The sequence below is a fragment of the Pseudophryne corroboree genome, chromosome 1 (genome assembly GCF_028390025.1).
Source record: "Pseudophryne corroboree isolate aPseCor3 chromosome 1, aPseCor3.hap2, whole genome shotgun sequence".
Taxonomy (NCBI): domain Eukaryota; kingdom Metazoa; phylum Chordata; class Amphibia; order Anura; family Myobatrachidae; genus Pseudophryne; species Pseudophryne corroboree.
Window position 1 is genome coordinate 1,215,079,742 of NC_086444.1, and position 7,701 is coordinate 1,215,087,442.

Consider the following 7,701-nt stretch of genomic DNA (forward strand, 5'->3'; position numbering starts at 1 on the left):
AGTATTGCCTGAAGTAATGACTGTGTCACATGACAAAATGAAAGACATACACCGTGGTGCCCAAGCTCCTTATACTCACACCCATTACGAGCACGTTGTTAAAAGGCACCTGATAGAGAAGACAGAGCATCTGGCCTCTGATCTGATAAGTGAATCCACCGGGATTCAATTCTTAATCGCGTTAGATTTCACCCGCACCGCTAGAGGAGTGCTGAATTATAAATACATATCGGCGCTCGCAAATTTGTTAGATAATATCACTGAAATGTATGATGACACGTTTAGATATACTGGAAGGGAACTTCAAGCTTATAAAACAGAACTGTTGCAGCATAGAATGGTTCTTAATTACCTCACAGCAGTGACAGGCGGATATTGTGTTACATTGGCAACACAGTATGGCGTGAAGTGTTGCACGTATATCACGAATAGCACCGAGGATCCGGTCGAGGTCATAGACCAAAAGATGGACGATATTCTCCAATTGAAGTGGGAATTTCGCCGAAAACACAATCTCACTCTAGAGATGAGCGGGTTCGGTTTCTCTGAATCCGAACCCGCCAGAACTTCATGTTTTTTTTCACGGGTCCGAGCGACTCGGATCTTCCCGCCTTGCTCGGTTAACCCGAGCGCGCCCGAACGTCATCATGACGCTGTCGGATTCTCGCGAGGCTCGGATTCTATCGCGAGACTCGGATTCTATATAAGGAGCCGCGCGTCGCCGCCATTTTCACACGTGCATTGAGATTGATAGGGAGAGGACGTGGCTGGCGTCCTCTCCGTTTAGAATAGATTAGAGAGACACTTGATTTACTAATTTTGGGGAGCATTAGGAGTACTCAGTACAGTGCAGAGTTTTGCTGATAGTGACCAGTGACCACCAGTTTTATTTATAATCCGTTCTCTGCCTGAAAAAAGCGATACACAGCACACAGTGACTCAGTCACATACCATATCTGTGTGCACTGCTCAGGCTCAGGCCAGTGTGCTGCATCATCTATTATCTATATATAATATTATATATATCTGTCTGACTGCTCAGCTCACACAGCTTATAATTGTGGGGGAGACTGGGGAGCACTACTGCAGTGCCAGTTATAGGTTATAGCAGGAGCCAGGAGTACATAATATATTATATAGTGAGTGACCACCAGACACACAGTGCAGTTTATTTAATATATCCGTTCTCTGCCTGAAAAAAGCGATACACACAGTGACTCAGTCAGTCACATACCATATCTGTGTGCACTGCTCAGGCTCAGGCCAGTGTGCTGCATCATCTATATATATTATATATCTGTCTGACTGCTCAGCTCACACAGCTTATAATTGTGGGGGAGACTGGGGAGCACTACTGCAGTGCCAGTTATAGGTTATAGCAGGAGCAAGGAGTACATAATATTATATTAAAATTAAACAGTGCACACTTTTGCTGCAGGAGTGCCACTGCCAGTGTGACTAGTAACCAGTGACCTGACCACCAGTATATATAATATTAGTAGTATACTATCTCTTTATCAACCAGTCTATATATTAGCAGCAGACACAGTACAGTGCGGTAGTTCACGGCTGTGGCTACCTCTGTGTCGGCACTCGGCAGCCCGTCCATAATTGTATATACCACCTAACCGTGGCTTTTTTTTTCTTTCTTTATACATACATACTAGTTACGAGTATACTATCTCTTTATCAACCAGTCTATATATTAGCAGCAGACACAGTACAGTGCGGTAGTTCACGGCTGTGGCTACCTCTGTGTCGGCACTCGGCAGCCCGTCCATAATTGTATATACCACCTAACCGTGGTTTTTTTTTCTTTCTTTATACATACATACTAGTTACGAGTATACTATCTCTTTATCAACCAGTCTATATATTAGCAGCAGACACAGTACAGTGCGGTAGTTCACGGCTGTGGCTACCTCTGTGTCGGCACTCGGCAGCCCGTCCATAATTGTATATACCACCTAACCGTGGTTTTTTTTTCTTTCTTTATACATACATACTAGTTACGAGTATACTATCTCTTTATCAACCAGTCTATATATTAGCAGCAGACACAGTACAGTGCGGTAGTTCACGGCTGTGGCTACCTCTGTGTCGGCACTCGGCAGCCCGTCCATAATTGTATATACCACCTAACCGTGGTTTTTTTTTCTTTCTTTATACATACATACTAGTTACGAGTATACTATCTCTTTATCAACCAGTCTATATTAGCAGCAGACACAGTACAGTGCGGTAGTTCACGGCTGTGGCTACCTCTGTGTCGGCACTCGGCAGCCCGTCCATAATTGTATATACCACCTAACCGTGGTTTTTTTTTCTTTCTTTATACATACATACTAGTTACGAGTATACTATCTCTTTATCAACCAGTCTATATATTAGCAGCAGACACAGTACAGTGCGGTAGTTCACGGCTGTGGCTACCTCTGTGTCGGCACTCGGCAGCCCGTCCATAATTGTATATACCACCTAACCGTGGTTTTTTTTTCTTTCTTTATACATACATACTAGTTACGAGTATACTATCTCTTTATCAACCAGTCTATATATTAGCAGCAGACACAGTACAGTGCGGTAGTTCACGGCTGTGGCTACCTCTGTGTCGGCACTCGGCAGCCCGTCCATAATTGTATATACCACCTAACCGTGGTTTTTTTTTTCTTTCTTTATACATACATACTAGTTACGAGTATACTATCTCTTTATCAACCAGTCTATATATTAGCAGCAGACACAGTACAGTGCGGTAGTTCACGGCTGTGGCTACCTCTGTGTCGGCACTCGGCAGCCCGTCCATAATTGTATATACCACCTAACCGTGGTTTTTTTTTCTTTCTTTATACATACATACTAGTTACGAGTATACTATCTCTTTATCAACCAGTCTATATATTAGCAGCAGACACAGTACAGTGCGGTAGTTCACGGCTGTGGCTACCTCTGTGTCGGCACTCGGCAGCCCGTCCATAATTGTATATACCACCTAACCGTGTTTTTTTTTTCTTTCTTTATACATACATACTAGTTACGAGTATACTATCTCTTTATCAACCAGTCTATATATTAGCAGCAGACACAGTACAGTGCGGTAGTTCACGGCTGTGGCTACCTCTGTGTCGGCACTCGGCAGCCCGTCCATAATTGTATATACCACCTAACCGTGGTTTTTTTTTCTTTCTTTATACATACATACTAGTTACGAGTATACTATCTCTTTATCAACCAGTCTATATATTAGCAGCAGACACAGTACAGTGCGGTAGTTCACGGCTGTGGCTACCTCTGTGTCGGCACTCGGCAGCCCGTCCATAATTGTATATACCACCTAACCGTGGTTTTTTTTTCTTTCTTTATACATACATACTAGTTACGAGTATACTATCTCTTTATCAACCAGTCTATATATTAGCAGCAGACACAGTACAGTGCGGTAGTTCACGGCTGTGGCTACCTCTGTGTCGGCACTCGGCAGCCCGTCCATAATTGTATATACCACCTAACCGTGGTTTTTTTTTCTTTCTTTATACATACATACTAGTTACGAGTATACTATCTCTTTATCAACCAGTCTATATTAGCAGCAGACACAGTACAGTGCGGTAGTTCACGGCTGTGGCTACCTCTGTGTCGGCACTCGGCAGCCCGTCCATAATTGTATATACCACCTAACCGTGTTTTTTTTTTCTTTCTTTATACATACATACTAGTTACGAGTATACTATCTCTTTATCAACCAGTCTATATATTAGCAGCAGACACAGTACAGTGCGGTAGTTCACGGCTGTGGCTACCTCTGTGTCGGCACTCGGCAGCCCGTCCATAATTGTATATACCACCTAACCGTGGTTTTTTTTTCTTTCTTTATACATACATACTAGTTACGAGTATACTATCTCTTTATCAACCAGTCTATATATTAGCAGCAGACACAGTACAGTGCGGTAGTTCACGGCTGTGGCTACCTCTGTGTCGGCACTCGGCAGCCCGTCCATAATTGTATATACCACCTAACCGTGGTTTTTTTTTCTTTCTTTATACATACATACTAGTTACGAGTATACTATCTCTTTATCAACCAGTCTATATATTAGCAGCAGACACAGTACAGTGCGGTAGTTCACGGCAGTGGCTACCTCTGTGTCGGCACTCGGCAGCCCGTCCATAATTGTATATACCACCTAACCGTGGTTTTTTATTCTTTCTTTATACATACATACTAGTTACGAGTATACTATCTCTTTATCAACCAGTCTATATATTAGCAGCAGACACAGTACAGTGCGGTAGTTCACGGCTGTGGCTACCTCTGTGTCGGCACTCGGCAGCCCGTCCATAATTGTATATACCACCTAACCGTGGTTTTTTTTTCTTTCTTTATACATACATACTAGTTACGAGTATACTATCTCTTTATCAACCAGTCTATATATTAGCAGCAGACACAGTACAGTGCGGTAGTTCACGGCTGTGGCTACCTCTGTGTCGGCACTCGGCAGCCTGTCCATAATTGTATATACCACCTAACCGTGGTTTTTTTTTCTTTCTTTATACATACATACTAGTTACGAGTATACTATCTCTTTATCAACCAGTCTATATATTAGCAGCAGACACAGTACAGTGCGGTAGTTCACGGCTGTGGCTACCTCTGTGTCGGCACTCGGCAGCCCGTCCATAATTGTATATACCACCTAACCGTGGTTTTTTTTTCTTTCTTTATACATACATACTAGTTACGAGTATACTATCTCTTTATCAACCAGTCTATATATTAGCAGCAGACACAGTACAGTGCGGTAGTTCACGGCTGTGGCTACCTCTGTGTCGGCACTCGGCAGCCCGTCCATAATTGTATACTAGTATCCAATCCATCCATCTCCATTGTTTACCTGAGGTGCCTTTTAGTTGTGCCTATTAAAATATGGAGAACAAAAATGTTGAGGTTCCAAAATTAGGGAAAGATCAAGATCCACTTCCACCTCGTGCTGAAGCTGCTGCCACTAGTCATGGCCGAGACGATGAAATGCCAGCAACGTTGTCTGCCAAGGCCGATGCCCAATGTCATAGTACAGAGCATGTCAAATCCAAAACACCAAATATCAGTAAAAAAAGGACTCCAAAACCTAAAATAAAATTGTCGGAGGAGAAGCGTAAACTTGCCAATATGCCATTTACCACACGGAGTGGCAAGGAACGGCTGAGGCCCTGGCCTATGTTCATGGCTAGTGGTTCAGCTTCACATGAGGATGGAAGCACTCAGCCTCTCGCTAGAAAAATGAAAAGACTCAAGCTGGCAAAAGCACAGCAAAGAACTGTGCATTCTTCGAAATCCCAAATCCACAAGGAGAGTCCAATTGTGTCGGTTGCGATGCCTGACCTTCCCAACACTGGACGTGAAGAGCATGCGCCTTCCACCATTTGCACGCCCCCTGCAAGTGCTGGAAGGAGCACCCGCAGTCCAGTTCCTGATAGTCAGATTGAAGATGTCAGTGTTGAAGTACACCAGGATGAGGAGGATATGGGTGTTGCTGGCGCTGGGGAGGAAATTGACCAGGAGGATTCTGATGGTGAGGTGGTTTGTTTAAGTCAGGCACCCGGGGAGACACCTGTTGTCTGTGGGAGGAATATGGCCGTTGACATGCCAGGTGAAAATACCAAAAAAATCAGCTCTTCGGTGTGGAGGTATTTCACCAGAAATGCGGACAACAGGTGTCAAGCCGTGTGTTCCCTTTGTCAAGCTGTAATAAGTAGGGGTAAGGACGTTAACCACCTCGGAACATCCTCCCTTATACGTCACCTGCAGCACATTCATAATAAGTCAGTGACAAGTTCAAAAACTTTGGGTGACAGCGGAAGCAGTCCACTGACCAGTAAATCCCTTCCTCTTGTAACCAAGCTCACGCAAACCACCCCACCAACTCCCTCAGTGTCAATTTCCTCCTTCCCCAGGAATGCCAATAGTCCTGCAGGCCATGTCACTGGCAATTCTGACGAGTCCTCTCCTGCCTGGGATTCCTCCGATGCATCCTTGCGTGTAACGCCTACTGCTGCTGGCGCTGCTGTTGTTGCCGCTGGGAGTCGATGGTCATCCCAGAGGGGAAGTCGTAAGCCCACTTGTACTACTTCCAGTAAGCAATTGACTGTTCAACAGTCCTTTGCGAGGAAGATGAAATATCACAGCAGTCATCCTACTGCAAAGCGGATAACTGAGTCCTTGACAACTATGTTGGTGTTAGACGTGCGTCCGGTATCCGCCGTTAGTTCACAGGGAACTAGACAATTTATTGAGGCAGTGTGCCCCCGTTACCAAATACCATCTAGGTTCCACTTCTCTAGGCAGGCGATACCGAGAATGTACACGGACGTCAGAAAAAGACTCACCAGTGTCCTAAAAAATGCAGTTGTACCCAATGTCCACTTAACCACGGACATGTGGACAAGTGGAGCAGGGCAGGGTCAGGACTATATGACTGTGACAGCCCACTGGGTAGATGTATGGACTCCCGCCGCAAGAACAGCAGCGGTGGCACCAGTAGCAGCATCTCGCAAACGCCAACTCTTTCCTAGGCAGGCTACGCTTTGTATCACCGCTTTCCAGAATACGCACACAGCTGAAAACCTCTTACGGCAACTGAGGAAGATCATCGCGGAATGGCTTACCCCAATTGGACTCTCCTGTGGATTTGTGGCATCGGACAACGCCAGCAATATTGTGTGTGCATTAAATATGGGCAAATTCCAGCACGTCCCATGTTTTGCACATACCTTGAATTTGGTGGTGCAGAATTTTTTAAAAAACGACAGGGGCGTGCAAGAGATGCTGTCGGTGGCCAGAAAAATTGCGGGACACTTTCGGCGTACAGGCACCACGTACAGAAGACTGGAGCACCACCAAAAACTACTGAACCTGCCCTGCCATCATCTGAAGCAAGAAGTGGTAACGAGGTGGAATTCAACCCTCTATATGCTTCAGAGGTTGGAGGAGCAGCAAAAGGCCATTCAAGCCTATACAATTGAGCACGATATAGTAGGTGGAATGCACCTGTCTCAAGTGCAGTGGAGAATGATTTCAACGTTGTGCAAGGTTCTGATGCCCTTTGAACTTGCCACACGTGAAGTCAGTTCAGACACTGCCAGCCTGAGTCAGGTCATTCCCCTCATCAGGCTTTTGCAGAAGAAGCTGGAGGCATTGAAGAAGGAGCTAAAAGGGAGCGATTCCGCTAGGCATGTGGGACTTGTGGATGCAGCCCTTAATTCGCTTAACAAGGATTCACGGGTGGTCAATCTGTTGAAATCAGAGCACTACATTTTGGCCACCGTGCTCGATCCTAGATTTAAAGCCTACCTTGGATCTCTCTTTCCGGCAGACACAGGTCTGCTGGGGTTGAAAGACCTGCTGGTGACAAAATTGTCAAGTCAAGCGGAACGCGACCTGTCAACATCTCCTCCTTCACATTCTCCCGCAACTGGGGGTGCGAGGAAAAGGCTCAGAATTCCGTGCCCACCCGCTGGCGGTGATGCAGGGCAGTCTGGAGCGACTGCTGATGCTGACATCTGGTCCGGACTGAAGGACCTGACAACGATTACGGACATGTCGTCTACTGTCACTGCATATGATTCTCTCAACATTGATAGAATGGTGGAGGATTATATGAGTGACCGCATCCAAGTAGGCACGTCACACAGTCCGTA